The following is a 16,144-nucleotide window of genomic DNA, read 5'->3' on the forward strand; positions in this document are numbered from 1 at the left end:
GACCACATGTCCTCAAACAAAACAGGCCCCGCGGGTGCGTCGGCCTGCCGGGAATCTTCCCTGTAAGACCCAGAGCCGGCCCTAGGCATAGGCAAACTAGGCAATTGCCTAGGGCATCTGGTATGCCTAGGGGCACAAGCAACTTCTGCTGATTAAAATGATATGTGGCATGCCTATATTCTGTGTGTAGCATTTCGTATGCAGATACAGCCACAGTCGCACACAGTATATAGGCATGCTGCATATCATTTTAATCAGCAGAATTTGCTTGTGCATTCTAGCCACATAGCAATGCAAATAAGATGCATTTTCATAAAAAATAGGCACCCAACATTAGTAGAGCTGCAAGTTGACTCACGCCAGGAACTATATGTGCCATTATGTGTATAAGGGCATTAATAATGTCTAACATATGTGTAAGGGGCACTATGTGTGTCATTATGTGTATAAGGGCACAAATAATGTGTGGCATATGTGTAAGGGACATTATGTGTGTCATTATGTGTATAAGGGCATTAACAATATGCTGCATATGTGTAAGGGAAATTATGTGTATAAGGGCATTAATAAGGGTTGGCATAATGTGTAAGGTGCATATGTTTATAAGGACATTAATAATGTGTGTCATATGTGTAAGGGGCATTACTGTGTGGTATTATGTGTATAAATGCATTACCAATGTGTGGCATCATGTGTATAAGGTGCTCTACTGTGTGGCGTAACGTATAGAAAGGACACTACTGTGTGGTCTAATGTGAATAAAGAGCAATATGGTGTGGTGTAATGTGAATAAGGAGCAATATGGTGTGGTCTAATGTGAATAAAGAGCAATATGGTGTGGGGTAATGTGAATAAGGAGCAATATGGTGTGGTGTAATGTGAATAAGGAGCAATTCAGTATGTTATGTGAATGAGGGGCACTACTGTGAGGAGTAACATATATAAGGTAAAGTGGTTCTACTGTGTGATGTAATGTAAATAAGGGACACTATCGCATGATGAATTGTGAATAAAGTTGCACTACTGTGAGGCATAATTTGAATTGTGGGTACTATTGTGTGGGCATGCCCCTTGCCAGCAAAAACACATACCTTTTTGGGCTGTGTGCCGAATGTGCAAACTGTTCTTATTTAAATTACAAGGTGTAGGAAAACAAAAAAAGGACTGCTATGGAGGGTGATGGTCCTGGGAAAGGGTTGCAGGGTCAGAGGTGGAACTAGCGGTGGTGCTAGGGGGCACCCGCCAAAATCTTGCCTAGGGTATCATATTGATTAGGGCCGGCTATGGTAAGCCCTATGGCCAATCCGCCTCTGCTAGCATTAGTCAGTTCTGCATGCTGATGCTTCTAATGCTTTAGAATTATGAAGACAGTGGCTTGCGTGGTTTGATCATTTTATTGAAGCTATAAAGGTAACTTCTAACAGCAAAAAGAAGTGCTGGCCTCAAGATTTCTGAACTATATGACACTATGCCAATGTCAGACACCAGGGAATATACCAGATGCAGGGAATCTTTGCTCCACAATGAAGCATGTGACATTCAAAATACCTGTTCAGGACAGCTGTGCAGCTGCAAACAGATTCTCATACTTCCCAACTGTCCCGTTTCTTGCAGGACTGTCGCACTATTTGGACACTGTCCCACTGTCCCACCCGCAGACCAAAGTGTCCTGCAGGCAAAGGGGGAAGTAGGGGGATCCTTTGATCACCCGATGCTCTGCTCTGCAAAGCTGCGGGCGATCGCTGTGTAGATGCCATGCACACACGCAAGGCATCTATAAAGTGCAGGGAGGTGAGCCAAGAGCTGGGCACCCCCCCAAAATGTTAAAATCAGGGTTGTGCAGTGATGTCATGCCCCTTTCATCTGAGGCCACACCCCTTTTTCGGGCAGTACTCTGTGGGGCTAAAAGTTGGGAGTCATGGATTCTGTTGACGTATATATCACAAAAGTAAGGATTCTTGGCAGGACGTTTCAGTTCCATGATTTTGACACATTTGGAAAGTTGTGCAGACATGCTCTTATATCTGAAATGATGCTGACAGAGCTGCAGCCATATTCTAAAAGTCTTGATCTTTCTGAAACAAATACTAAAGATATGGGGGTCATTCTGAGTTGATCGCTAGCTGCCGTTGTTCGCAGCGCAGCGATCAGGCAAAAAATTGGCATTTCTGCGCATGCCAAGCAAAGCACACTCGCGACGTACGGGTACAAAGCCCGTTGTGGTTTTGCACAGGTTCTAGCGAAGTTTTCTTTCGCACTGGCGGCCGCTAGAAGCTTGACAGGAAGGGGACGTTTCTGGGTGTCAACTGACCGTTTTCAGGGAGTGTTTGCAAAAACGCAGGCGTGTCTGAAAAAACGCAGGCGTGGCTGGGCGTTCGCTGGGCGGGTGTATGACGTCAAATCCGGACACGAATAGGCTGAAGTGATCGCAAGCACTGAGTAGGTTCAGAGCTACTCAGAAACTGCACAAACTGTTTTTGCAGAGCTCGGCTGCACATGCGTTCGCACTTCTGCTAAGCTAAAATACACTCCCCAGTGGACAGCAGCATAGCGTTTGCACGGCTGCTAAAACTAGCCAGCGAGCGAACAACTCGGAATGAGGGCCATGAAGCGGGGCATGTGCCAGCTGCAAGTGTGCAATAAAATACATGCTGACACAAGTGGCAATCTGGAGGTAAATAAATATATATATATATCATGTTACAGGTGTAGACGCTCCTACATTTGCACAGCATGTAGCAAAAGAAGCACCTTTCTTCAGTCTGCACATCAAGGGAAAACAAATCTACACCCAAAAAATCTTCACAGAAGTTTAATTCCAGGAGAAGTATGTTGTATGGAAAAACATTCTACCTCCACCTGCAGAATCATCTGACAGTGAGAAGACTTTGTCTACATGATTCGTCAAGCCTGAAAAAAAGGTCAGTCCAAAACTGACATCATCCTACAAAACTCTTCTGTTACATTTCTAATACATTCTGGTGCTACTGTAAATCTAGTGGAACTATCAGTATCAAGAAACTTAATGGGAAGGTGGTTTTGAACCCAACGTCTCTGAAAGTATTCACTGGTAATAAGCGACCTCTTTCATTGCAGGGTTCTTTTGAAGGTATTGCAAATAAAAATGACAAAAGGATGAATGCTAAATAAGCAAAAGGATTAGGATTAGTACTGCAACAGAGTTGGGTCTTCTACAGTTTGTGGCCCACACTCCCAATTCCTCTACTGTAATACATGAACTCAAAGCAATACAAAGTGATATGGATGTTGTACTGCAGGAGTATCATCGTCTTTTTCATGGCATTGGAAAACTGAAAGACTTTCAGGTTCATCTTCACATTGATCACTCCATTATACCAATTTCTCAAGAACATCGGTGCAAGAGGAAAAGGAAATATATTTAAGGTATATGGCCCAACACCATGGGCATCATCAAGAATTAAATTCCTGATTAATTTACATGATGTGGTCATTCACTGGTACCTGGTGACAGAACGTATACTGGATTCCCACACAATGTAACTTTATATCTGTCATCTATATAATAATTATAGTAGTACAGTACAGTAGGCCATTGCTGTATCTTGCAGCTCTGTGTCACTGCAAGTATCCATTCCATATCTGTGCGGCATTTTTGTGAGCAGTATATATACTAGTATTACAGTGCAGCATTTTGGTGACTAACAGTATATAGTTGTACAGTAGGCCATTGCTGTATCTTGCAGCTCTGTGTCACTGCAAGTATCCATTCCATATCTGTGCGGCATTTTTGTGAGCAGTATATATAGTATTACAGTGCAGCATTTTGGTGACCCAACAGTATATAGTTGTGTACAGTAGGCCATTGCTGTATCTTGCAGCTCTGTGTCACTGCAAGTATCCATCCATTCCATTTTCTTCCAGTGATTTGGACCAATAATACCACTGATTAGAACGAATAATTGCAGTGATTTTGTCATTTTCTTCCAGTGATTTGGACCAATAATACCATTGATTAGAACGAATAATTCCAGTGATTTTGTCATTTTCTTCCAGTGATTTGGACCAATAATACCATTGATTAGAACGAATAATTCCAGTGATTTTGTAATTTTCTTCCAGTGATTTGGACCAATAATACCATTGATTAGAACGAATAATTCCAGTGATTTTGTAATTTTCTTCCAGTGATTTGGACCAATAATACCACTGATTAGAACGAATAATTGCAGTGATTTTGTCATTTTCTTCCAGTGATTTGGACCAATAATACCATTGATTAGAACGAATAATTCCAGTGATTTTGTCATTTTCTTCCAGTGATTTGGACCAATAATACCATTGATTAGAACGAATAATTCCAGTGATTTTGTCATTTTCTTCCAGTGATTTGGACCAATAACACCATTGATTAGAACGAATAATTCCAGTGTCATTTTGTCATTTTCTTCCAGTGATTTGGACCAATAATACCATTGATTAGAACAAATAATTCCAGTGATTTTGTCATTTTCGTCCAGTGATTTGGACCAATAATACCATTGAATAATTCCAGTGATTTTGTCATTTTTTTCCAGTGATTTGGACCAATAATACCATTGATTAGAACGAATAATTCCAGTGATTTTGTCATTTTCTTCCAGTGATTTGGACCAATAATACCATTGATTAGAACGAATAATTCCAGTGATTTTGTCATTTTCTTCCAGTGATTTGGACCAATAATACCATTGATTAGAACGAATAATTCCAGTGATTTTGTCATTTTCTTCCAGTGATTTGGACCAATAATACCATTGATTAGAACGAATAATTCCAGTGATTTTGTCATTTTCTTCCAGTGATTTGGATCAATAATACCACTGATTAGAAAGAATAATTCCAGTGATTTTGTCATTTTCTTCCAGTGATTTGGACCAATAATACCATTGATTAGAACGAATAATTCCAGTGATTTTGTCATTTTCTTCCAGTGATTTGGACCAATAATACCATTGATTAGAACGAATAATTCCAGTGATTTTGTCATTTTCTTCCAGTGATTTGGACCAATAATACCATTGATTAGAACGAATAATTCCTGTGATATTGAGGTGTTTGTGTCGCTTAGCTTAGCCGTCCAGCAACCACAGTGCACGTCTTTTTCTCTTTTCTTTGCATCATGTGCTGTTTGGGGCCAATTTTTTTAAGTGCCATCCTGTCTGACACTGCAGTGCCACTCCTAGATGGGCCAGGTGTTTGTGCCGCCCTCTTGGGTCGCTTTGCTTAGTCATCCAGCGACCTCGGTGCAAATTTTAGGACTAAAAATAGTATTGTGAGGTGTGAGGTGTTCAGAATAGACTGGAAAATGGAAATGAGTGGAAATTGTGGTTATTGAGGTTAATAATACTATAGGATCAAAATTACCCCCAAATTCTATGATTTAAGCTGTTTTTGAGGGGTTTTTGAAAAAAAAAAAACACCCGAATCCAAAACACACCCGAATCCGACAAAAAAAATTCAGGGAGGTTTTGCCAAAACGCGTCCGAATCCAAAACACGGCCGCGGAACCGAATCCAAAACCAAAACACAAAACCCGAAAAATGTCCGGTGCACATCTCTAGTATATAATAATTATAGTAGTACAGTACAGTAGGCCATTGCTGTATCTTGCAGCTCTGTGTCACTGCAAGTATCCATTCCATATCTGTGCTGCATATTTTTGAGCAGTATATATAGTATTACAGTGCACCATTTTGGTGACCTAACAGTATATAGTTGTGTACAGTAGACCATTGCTGTATCTTGCAGCTCTGTGTCACTGCACGTATCCATTCCATATCTGTGCAGCATTTTTGTGAGCAGTATATATACTAGTATTACAGTGCAGCATTTTGGTGACCCAACAGTATATAGTTGTGTACAGTAGGCCATTGCTGTATCTTGCAGCTCTGTGTCACTGCACGTATCCATTCCATATCTGTGCGGCATTTTTGTGAGCAGTATATATACTAGTATTACAGTGCAGCATTTTGGTGACCCAACAGTATATAGTTGTGTACAGTAGGCCATTGCTGTATCTTGCAGCTCTGTGTCACTGCAAGTATCCATTCCATATCTGTGCAGCATTTTTGTGAGCAGTATATATACTAGTATTACAGTGCAGCATTTTGGTGACCCAACAGTATATAGTTGTGTACAGTAGGCCATTGCTGTATCTTGCAGCTTTGTGTCACTGCACGTATCCATTCCATATCTGTGCAGCATTTTTGTGAGCAGTATATATAGTATTACAGTGCAGCATTTTGGTGACCAACAGTATACATATATAGTACAGTACAGTAGGCCATTGCTATTGATATATTACTGGCATATAATTCCACACATTAAAAAATGGAGAACTAAAATGTGGAGGGTAAAATAGGGAAAGATCATTGCTAGTGGTTCAGCTTCACATGAGGATGGAAGCACTCATCCTCCCGCTAGAAAAATGAAAAGACTTAAGCTGGCAAAAACACAGCAAAGAACTGTGCGTTCTTCTAAATCACAAATCCCCAAGGAAAGTCCAATTGTGTCGGTTGCGATGCCTGACCTTCCCAACACTGGACGGGAAGAGGTGGCGCCTTCCACCATTTGCACGCCCCCCTGCAAGTGCTGGAAGGAGCACCCGCAGTCCAGTTCCTGATAGTCAAATTGAAGATGTCACTGTTGAAGTACACCAGGATGAGGATATGGGTGTTGCTGAGGAGGAAATTGACAAGGAGGATTCTAAAGTGGTGAGGTGGTTTGTTTAAGTCAGGCACCCGGGGATACACCTGTTGTCCATGGGATGAATATGGCCATTGACATGCCTGGTCAAATTACAAAAAAAATCACCTCTTCGGTGTGGAATTATTTTAACAGAAATGCAGACAACAGGTGTCAAGCCGTGTGTTGCCTTTGTCAAGCTGTAATAAGTAGGGGTAAGGACGTTAACCACCTAGGAACATCCTCCCTTATACGTCACCTGGAGCGCATTCATCAGAAGTCATTGACAAGTTCAAAAACTTTGGGTGACAGCGGAAGCAGTCCACTGACAACTAAATCCCTTCCTCTTGTAACCAAGCTCCTGCAAACCACACCACCAACTCCCTCAGTGTCAATTTCCTCATTAGACAGAAAAACCAATAGTCCTGCAGGCCATGTCACTGGCAAGTCTGACGAGTCCTCTCCTGCCTCGGATTCCTCCGATGCATCCTTGAGTGTAACACCTACTGCTGCTGGCGCTGCTGTTGTTGCTGCTGGGAGTCGATCGTCATCTCAGAGGCGAAGTCGGAAGACCACTTGTACTACTTCCAGTAAGCAATTGACTGTCCAACAGTCCTTTGCGAGGAAGATGAAATATCACAGCAGTCATCCTGCTGCAAAGCGGATAACTCAGGTCTTGGCAGCTACGTTGGTGTTAAACGTGTGTCCGGTATCCACCGTTAATTCACAGGGAATAAGAGAATTGCTTGAGGCACTGTGTCCCCGATACCAAATACCATCTAGGTTTCATTTCTCTAGGCAGGCGATACCGAGAATGTACACAGACGTCAGAAAAAGAGTCACCAGAGTCCTAAAAAATGCAGTTGTACCCAATGTCCACTTAACCACGGACATGTGGACAAGTGGAGCAGGGCAGACTCAGGACTATATGACTGCGACAGCCCACTGGGTAGATGTATTGCCTCCCGCAGCAAGAACAGCAGCGGCGGCACCAGTAGCAGCATCTCGCAAACGCCAAATCGTTCCTAGGCAGGCTACACTTTATATCACCGCTTTTCACAAGAGGCACACAGCTGACAACCTCTTACAGAAACTGAGGAACATCATCGCAGAATGGCTTACCCCAATTTGACTCTCCTGGGGATTTGTGACATCGGACAACGCCAGCAATATTGTGCGTGCATTACATCTGGGCAAATTCCAGCACATCCCATGTTTTGCACATACATTGAATTTGGTGGTGCAGAATTTTTTAAAAACGACAGGGGCATGCAAGAGATGCTGTCGGTGGCCCGAAGAATTGCGGGCCACTTTCGGCATTCAGCCACCGCGTGCCGAAGACTGGAGCACCAGAAAACACTCCTGAACCTGCCCCGTCATCAGCTGAAGCAAGAGGTGGTAACGAGGTGGAATTAAACCCTCTATATGCTTCAGAGGATGGAGGAGCAGCAAAAGGCCATTCAAGCCTATACATCTGCCTACGATATAGGCAAAGGAGGGGGAATGCACCTGACTCAAGCGCAGTGGAGAATGATTTCAACGTTGTGCAAGGTTCTGCAACCCTTTGAACTTGCCACACGTGAAGTCAGTTCAGACACTGCCAGCCTGAGTCAGGTCATTCCCCTCATCAGGCTTTTGCAGAAGAAGCTGGAGAGATTGAAGGAGGAGCTAAAATGGAGCGATTCCGCTAGGCATGTGGGACTTTTGGATGGAGCCCTTAATTCGCTTAACCAGGATTCACGGGTGGTCAATCTGTTGAAATCAGAGCACTACATTTTGGCCACCGCGCTCGATCCTAGGTTTAAAGCCTACGTTGTATCTCTCTTTCTGGCAGACACAAGTCTGCAGATGTTCAAAGACCTGCTGGTGAGACACTTGTCAAGTCAAGCGGAACGTGACCCATCAACAGCTCCTCCTTCACATTCTCCCGCAACTGGGGCTGCGAGGAAAAGGCTAAGGATTCCGAGCCCACCCGCTGGCGGTGATGCAGAGCAGTCTGGAGCGAGTGCTGACATCTGGTCCGGACTGAAGGACCTGTCAACGATTATGGACATGTCGTCTACTGTCACTGCATATGATTCTCTCCCCATTGAAAGAATGGTGGAGGATTGTGACCGCATCCAAGTAGGCACGTCACACAGTCCGTACTTATACTGGCAGGAAAAAGAGGCAATTTGGAGGCCCTTGCACAAACTGGCTTTATTCTACCTAAGTTGCCCTCCCACAAGTGTGTACTCCGAAAGAGTGTTTCCAGTGGACATTGGGTACAGCTGCATTTTTTTGGACACTGGTGACTCTTTTTCTGAGGTCTGTGTACATTTTCGGTATCGCCTGCCTAGAGAAATGGAACCTAGATGGTATTTGGTACCGGGGACACAGTACCTCCAACAAGTCTCTAGTTGGCTCTGCAGTAATGATGGATACCGGAACCACGTTTCTCACCACCCAGGATGCCAAGGCCTCAGTTATCCGCTTTGCAGCAGGATGACTGCTGTGATATTTCATCTTCCTCGCAAAGGACTGTTGGACAGTCAATTGCTTGGTGGAAGTAGTAAAAGTGGGCTTACGAGTACGACTTCCCCTCTGGGATGACCATCGACTCCCAGCAGCAACAACAGCAGCGCCAGCAGCAGTAGGCGTTACACGCAAGGATGCATCGGAGGAATCCCAGGCAGGAGAGGACTCGTCAGAATTGCCAGTGACATGGCCTGCAGGACTATTGGCATTCCTGGGGAAGGAGGAAATTGACACTGAGGGAGTTGGTGGGGTGGTTTGCGTGAGCTTGGTTACAAGAGGAAGGGATTTACTGGTCAGTGGACTGCTTCCGCTGTCGCCCAAAGTTTTTGAACTTGTCACTGACTTATTATGAATGCGCTGCAGGTGACGTATAAGGGAGGATGTTCCGAGGTGGTTAACGTCCTTACCCCTACTTATTACAGCTTGACAAAGGCAACACACGGCTTGACAAATGTTGTCCGCATTTCTGTTGAAATACTTCCACACCGAAGAGCTGATTTTTTTGGTATTTTCACCAGGCATGTCAACGGCCATATTCCTCCCACGGACAACAGGTGTCTCCCCGGGTGCCTGACTTAAACAAACCACCTCACCATCAGAATCCTCCTTGTCAATTTCCTCCCCAGCGCCAGCAACACCCATATCCTCCTCATCCTGGTGTACTTCAACACTGACATCTTCAATCTGACTATCAGGAACTGGACTGCGGGTGCTCCTTCCAGCACTTGCAGGGGGCGTGCAAATGGTGGAAGGCGCATGCTCTTCACGTCCAGTGTTGGGAAGGTCAGGCATCGCAACCGACACAATTGGACTCTCCTTGTGGATTTGGGATTTCGAAGAACGCACAGTTCTTTGCGGTGCTTTTGCCAGCTTGAGTCTTTTCATTTTTCTAGCAAGAGGCTGAGTGCTTCCATCCTCATGTGAAGCTGAACCACTAGCCATGAACATAGGCCAGGGCCTCAGCCGTTCCTTGCCACTCCGTGTGGTAAATGGCATATTGGCAAGTTTACGCTTCTCCTCCGACAATTTTATTTTAGATTTTGGAGTCCTTTTTTTACTGATATTTGGTGTTTTGGATTTTACATGCTCTGTACTTGGCAGACGACGTTGCTGGCATTTCATCGTCTCGGCCATGACTAGTGGCAGCAGCTTCAGCACGAGGTGGAAGTGGATCTTGATCTTTCCCTAATTTTGGAACCTCAACATTTTTGTTCTCCATATTTTAATAGGCACAACTAAAAGGCACCTCAGGTAAACAATGGAGATGGATGGATACTAGTATACTTATGGATGGACGAGCGACTGCCGACACAGAGGTAGCTACAGCCGTGGACTACCGTACTGTGTCTGCTGCTAATATAGACTGGATGATAATGAGATGAAATCAATATATATATAATATCACTAGTACTGCAGCCGGACAGGTATATAATATATATTTATTATGTAATGACTGATGACGGACCTGCTGGACACTGTCAGCTCAGCAGCACCGCAGACTGCTACAGTAAGCTACTATAGTAGTATGTATAAAGAAGAAAGAAAAAAAAAAAAACCACGGGTAGGTGGTATACAATTATGGATGGACCAGCGACTGCCGACACAGAGGTAGCTACAGCCGTGGACTACCGTACTGTGTCTGCTGCTAATATAGACTGGATGATAATGAGATGAAATCAATATATATATATATATATAATATCACACTAGTACTGCAGCCGGACAGGTAGATATATTTATTATGTAATGACTGATGACGGACCTGCTGGACACTGTCAGCTCAGCAGCACCGCAGACTGCTACAGTAAGCTACTATAGTAGTATGTATAAAGAAGAAAGAAAAAAAAAAAACCACGGGTAGGTGGTATACAATTATGGATGGACCAGCGACTGCCGACACAGAGGTAGCTACAGCCGTGGACTACCGTACTGTGTCTGCTGCTAATATAGACTGGATGATAATGAGATGAAATCAATATATATATATATATATAATATCACTAGTACTGCAGCCGGACAGGTATATAATATATATTTATTATGTAATGACTGATGACGGACCTGCTGGACACTGTCAGCTCAGCAGCACCGCAGACTGCTACAGTAAGCTACTATAGTAGTATGTATAAAGAAGAAAGGAAAAAAAAAAACCACGGGTAGGTGGTATACAATTATGGATGGACCAGCGACTGCCGACACAGAGGTAGCTACAGCCGTGGACTACCGTACTGTGTCTGCTGCTAATATAGACTGGATGATAATGAGATGAAATCAATATATATATAATATCACTAGTACTGCAGCCGGACAGGTATATAATATATATTTATTATGTAATGACTGATGATGGACCTGCTGGACACTGTCAGCTCAGCAGCACCGCAGACTGCTACAGTAAGCTACTATAGTAGTATGTATAAAGAAGAAAGAAAAAAAAAAAACACGGGTAGGTGGTATATAATTATGGATGGACCAGCGACTGCCGACACAGAGGTAGCTACAGCCGTGGACTACCGTACTGTGTCTGCTGCTAATATAGACTGGATGATAATGAGATGAAATCAATATATATATATATATAATATCACACTAGTACTGCAGCCGGACAGGTAGATATATTTATTATGTAATGACTGATAACGGACCTGCTGGACACTGTCAGCTCAGCAGCACCGCAGACTGCTACAGTAAGCTACTATAGTAGTATGTATAAAGAAGAAAGAAAAAAAAAACCACGGGTAGGTGGTATACAATTATGGATGGACCAGCGACTGCCGACACAGAGGTAGCTACAGCCGTGGACTACCGTACTGTGTCTGCTGCTAATATAGACTGGATGATAATGAGATGAAATCAATATATATATATATAATATCACTAGTACTGCAGCCGGACAGGTATATAATATATATTTATTATGTAATGACTGATGATGGACCTGCTGGACACTGTCAGCTCAGCAGCACCGCAGACTGCTACAGTAAGCTACTATAGTAGTATGTATAAAGAAGAAAGAAAAAAAAAAACCACGGGTAGGTGGTATATAATTATGGATGGACCAGCGACTGCCGACACAGAGGTAGCTACAGCCGTGGACTACCGTACTGTGTCTGCTGCTAATATAGACTGGATGATAATGAGATGAAATCAATATATATATATATATATATATATAATATCACACTAGTACTGCAGCCGGACAGGTAGATATATTTATTATGTAATGACTGATAACGGACCTGCTGGACACTGTCAGCTCAGCAGCACCGCAGACTGCTACAGTAAGCTACTATAGTAGTATGTATAAAGAAGAAAGAAAAAAAAAAACCACGGGTAGGTGGTATACAATTATGGATGGACCAGCGACTGCCGACACAGAGGTAGCTACAGCCGTGGACTACCGTACTGTGTCTGCTGCTAATATAGACTGGATGATAATGAGATGAAATCAATATATATATATATATATAATATCACTAGTACTGCAGCCGGACAGGTATATAATATATATTTATTATGTAATGACTGATGACGGACCTGCTGGACACTGTCAGCTCAGCAGCACCGCAGACTGCTACAGTAAGCTACTATAGTAGTATGTATAAAGAAGAAAAAAAAAAAACACGGGTAGGTGGTATACAATTATGGATGGACCAGCGACTGCCGACACAGAGGTAGCTACAGCCATGGACTACCGTACTGTGTCTGCTGCTCATATAGACTGGATGATAATGAGATGAAATCAATATATATATATATAATATCACTAGTACTGCAGCCGGACAGGTATATAATATATTTTTATTATGTAATGACTGATGACGGACCTGCTGGACACTGTCAGCTCAGCAGCACCGCAGACTGCTACAGTAAGCTACTATAGTAGTATGTATAAAGAAGAAGAAAGAAAAAAAAAAAAAACGGGTAGGTGGTATACAATATTATATATATATTATATACAATTATATATATATATTATATATATTAAACTGGTGGTGATTATTAAACTGGTGGTCAGGTCACTGGTCACACTATCAGCAACTTGCAAGTAGTACTCCTAAGCAGACAATCACAATATATATTATACTGGTGGTCAGTGTGGTCACAATGGCAGTGTGGCACTCTGGCAGCAAGTCCTGCTCTCAGACTCTAACTGCTCCCCACTGTCAGTGTCTCCCCCACAAGTCAGATATACATTATACAGTCACACTATCTATCTATCACTTCAGCAAGTAGTAGTACTCCTCCTAAAGTACTCCTCCTAATGCTCCCCAAAATTACTACTGTGTCTCTCTCTACTCTAGTCTCACTCTCTTCTCTATAAACGGAGAGGACGCCAGCCACGTCCTCTCCCTATGAATCTCAATGCACGTGTGAAAATGGCGGCGACGCGCGGCTCCTTATATAGAATCCGAGTCTCGCGATAGAATCCGAGCCTCGCGAGAATCCGACAGCGGGATGATGACGTTCGGGCGCGCTCGGGTTAACCGAGCAAGGCGGGAAGATCCGAGTCGCTCGGCCCCGTGTAAAAAAAACTGAAGTTCGGGCGGGTTCGGATTCCGAGGAACCGAACCCGCTCATCTCTAATGCGCACAGTGTTGATGTTGATCTTGTCGGGCTCCTCATCCTCCAGTGCCAGCTGCCGGGCTGCTGTTTGGTGTAGCTCCCCCGGGCCTCCTTCCTGTCTGCATGCCTGGCTGGGAGGGGGGAGATGGGGAAGTGCAGAATGCAGAAGATTAAAGAGCTGGCTGATTCCCCTGGGTCACTCCACCGCTGCCCCATAGTGCTCCTCCTCCGTCCTGCGTACCAGGAGCATCCTGCCGGCGTGGTCGCGCCAGATGGGACCAGGAAGTGGTGCACACATGTGCACACTGCGCTGCAGCTTCTGCCTCGCTGCGAAGGGGGACAATGTCCACCTCAGCAGCAGCAGACCCCAGGCCTCTGTCTGTCTTTGGGCTCCTGGAGACCCGCCGGGCCCTAGGCAACCGCTTGTCACTGTCTGATTTTCATTTTCTTTCTTTTTAACTATAGTCATTAGACTTGAATGGAAAGCAGTCATGTCCTTGCGTTCTACATTTTGTGTCGCTAGAACACCATCTCCTTCTTGTAAGTCAGAAACAATGACTCCTTTTCTAGTTTCCATATTATTTAACATTTTGTTTATTGGCAGAGTCCATCTTTCGAACCTGTTGATCTTTCGATGGAGTTAACTTAATTTCTGGAAGATTAATGTTTTTAATGCTGAATTCCAAAATATTTTATGTGTTTACTGAAATCACCACCTTGAAATGGTGGACCATTATCCATATCGGCGTACGAGGTTACTTCCAGAAAATGTGGAGAAGATGATGTTCATTAAAATGAATTATAATCAATTCCTCCGTGGAGACATTGACCAGCAGCAATTGCCTCCACAAAGTACACAGGGAGCTGAGATGGTGGATTCCAGTGGGGACGAATTGATAATCTGTGAGGAGGGGGATGTACACGGTGATATATCGGAGGATGATGATGAGGTGGACATCTTGCCTCTGTAGAGCCAGTTTGTGCAAGGAGAGATTAATTGCTTCTTTTTTGGTGGGGGTCCAAACCAACCCGTCATTTCAGTCACAGTCGTGTGGCAGACCCTGTCACTGAAATGATGGGTTGGTTAAAGTGTGCATGTCCTGTTTATACAACATAAGGGTGGGTGGGAGGGCCCAAGGACAATTCCATCTTGCACCTCTTTTTTCTTTAATTTTTCTTTGCGTCATGTGCTGTTTGGGGAGTGTTTTTTGGAAGGGCCATCCTGCGTGACACTGCAGTGCCACTCCTAGATGGGCCCGGTGTTTGTGTCGGTCACTAGGGTCGCTTATCTTACTCACACAGCTACCTCATTGCGCCTCTTTTTTTCTTTGCGTCATGTGCTGTTTGGGGAGTGCTTTTTGGAAGGGCCATCCTGCGTGACACTGCAGTGCCACTCCTAGATGGGCCCGGTGTTTGTGTCGGCCACTAGGGTCGCTTATCTTACTCACACAGCTACCTCATTGCGCCTCTTTTTTTCTTTGCGTCATGTGCTGTTTGGGGAGTGTTTTTTGGAAGGGCCATCCTGCGTGACACTGCAGTGCCACTCCTAGATGGGCCCGGTGTTTGTGTCGGCCACTAGGGTCGCTTATCTTACTCACACAGCTACCTCATTGCGCCTCTTTTTTTCTTTGCGTCATGTGCTGTTTGGGGAGTGTTTTTTGGAAGGGCCATCCTGCGTGACACTGCAGTGCCACTCCTAGATGGGCCCGGTGTTTGTGTCGGCCACTAGGGTCGCTTATCTTACTCACACAGCTACCTCATTGCGCCTCTTTTTTTCTTTGCGTCATGTGCTGTTTGGGGAGTGTTTTTTGGAAGGGCCATCCTGCGTGACACTGCAGTGCCACTCCTAGATGGGCCCGGTGTTTGTGTCGGCCACTAGGGTCGCTTAGCTTAGTCATCCAGCGACCTCGGTGCAAATTTTAGGACTAAAAATAATATTGTGAGGTGTGAGGTATTCAGAATAGACTGAAAATGAGTGGAAATAATGGTTATTGAGGTTAATAATACTCTGGGATCAAAATGACCCCCAAATTCTATGATTTAAGCTGTTTTTTAGGGTTTTTTGAAAAAAACACCCGAATCCAAAACACACCCGAATCCGACAAAAAAAATTCGGTGAGGTTTTGCCAAAACGCGGTCGAACCCAAAACACGGCCGCGGAACCGAACCCAAAACCAAAACACAAAACCCGAAAAATTTCAAGTGCACATCTCTAGTGCGCATCTGTCAGCTTGCCTGAGTTAAAACCGCACCGGCCAGCCGCATTGTCCTCCCGCTCTGTGGGTAAGTGGGGTCCAGGGCAGCCTCACTAGCCCATAATTCCATAATTGTGAAAGTCACCTCATTGTGCCTATGA

Source organism: Pseudophryne corroboree, chromosome 1, assembly GCF_028390025.1.
Source record: "Pseudophryne corroboree isolate aPseCor3 chromosome 1, aPseCor3.hap2, whole genome shotgun sequence".
In the NCBI taxonomy this organism is placed as follows: domain Eukaryota; kingdom Metazoa; phylum Chordata; class Amphibia; order Anura; family Myobatrachidae; genus Pseudophryne; species Pseudophryne corroboree.